Source organism: Acyrthosiphon pisum, chromosome X, assembly GCF_005508785.2.
Source record: "Acyrthosiphon pisum isolate AL4f chromosome X, pea_aphid_22Mar2018_4r6ur, whole genome shotgun sequence".
Taxonomy (NCBI): Eukaryota; Metazoa; Arthropoda; class Insecta; order Hemiptera; family Aphididae; genus Acyrthosiphon; species Acyrthosiphon pisum.
In genome coordinates, this window is record NC_042493.1 from 104,153,167 (window position 1) to 104,154,532 (window position 1,366).

The window sequence follows — 1,366 nt, forward strand, 5'->3', positions numbered from 1 at the left end:
CAATAATTTAACATTTCAAAATAATTTAAATATTTTTTTTTTTGTGTTGTGTGCTCCTTTAAGTTTACTAAAATAAGTTTAAGTATATTGCTATAGCTAAAATATTATTTGTATTACTTTAAACAATTTTATGTTGATCAGTCTCTTAAGCGTGATCGTTGCCGAAAACATCGTGATCGTTTTTGAATTAGAATTTTTGTGCTAAAAATATATTAAATTCGTCTTGTAGGATTGACAGTTTGTACATTAACGAATCGATTCGGATGATATACGAGTGTGGATATACCGCACAGGTGAACGAACGCCCAAACGTCCGTCAAAGTGTCAAACAAACTTTTCGCCGTCCGCGCGTTTACTATTTTTTCAATTCAGGTACTAATACAGTAGTAACTAGTAACACTGCGAACAAACTGGTCGGCAACAATAAAAGTGCGTCATGCGTTTATTGGATATTGACACCTGTAACCTACTCTGGTTTATCTACGTCCTACCATAGAACGTGACCGACGCTTCCGCGGGTAACGAGCCCCGCTCACCTGCCTCAAAGTCCCATGCGCAAACACGCACAGGCGCACAGCCGTTTGAGTCATATGTATTATAATATTATTATGTTTTTTAAGGCAATTGGAAAATGGCAATGGCCTAGCCGCACAGGTCAACACTCAACCGTCGACGATGGCGCAGCCATGTTACGATTGTCGGAGACGGGAGTAGTGCCGACGACACTTGGTTGGCGGCAGTGCGCGGTGCCGGTAGCCGGTGCTTGGTTAGTGTAGAAAAGAGATAGGTTCACTAACAGCAGGGTGTAGGCGACGCACGCGTGTTTACTGTTTATGTTACATACCGCGGATCGCGGTAGACATGTATATAACACACGTCCGGCGTTAACCACAGTGCCACCGACGCGCGGGATAGCGTGTTTCGGGCTGCCGGTATTGGGCGCACTGACGTCGGACTGACGCCATCGAAGAGTCGGGTTTGTGTTGATTCGTTTGTTGTTGTGTTTGGCGAAGTGTTTCCAATTTACAATATTAGTTATTACTTATTATATTTTCTCGGTGCTAGTGAGTTTGCTGGTTTGTCGATTTTTCTTCACTCCCTACTGACTGAACAACTACAATAATAATAACATCACCTTACTCAACAGCCCCGGTGTATTCAATTGCCCCGCGTATTCGTCTCTGCCGCGCGCACGGTGCCCTTACTCGTTGGCCGTTGCTCTCCGTGCGTTTGACCCGTTGTCGGAGATCGGTCGGATTTCAGTTATCGGTTGTGGCTGTTATGGGCGGAACGCCAAAGAATATTCTTCACTTGTTTCCAAGAGTGCCGAACAACGTTGCCCGCTGCTAGACCGTGGAATACGCCA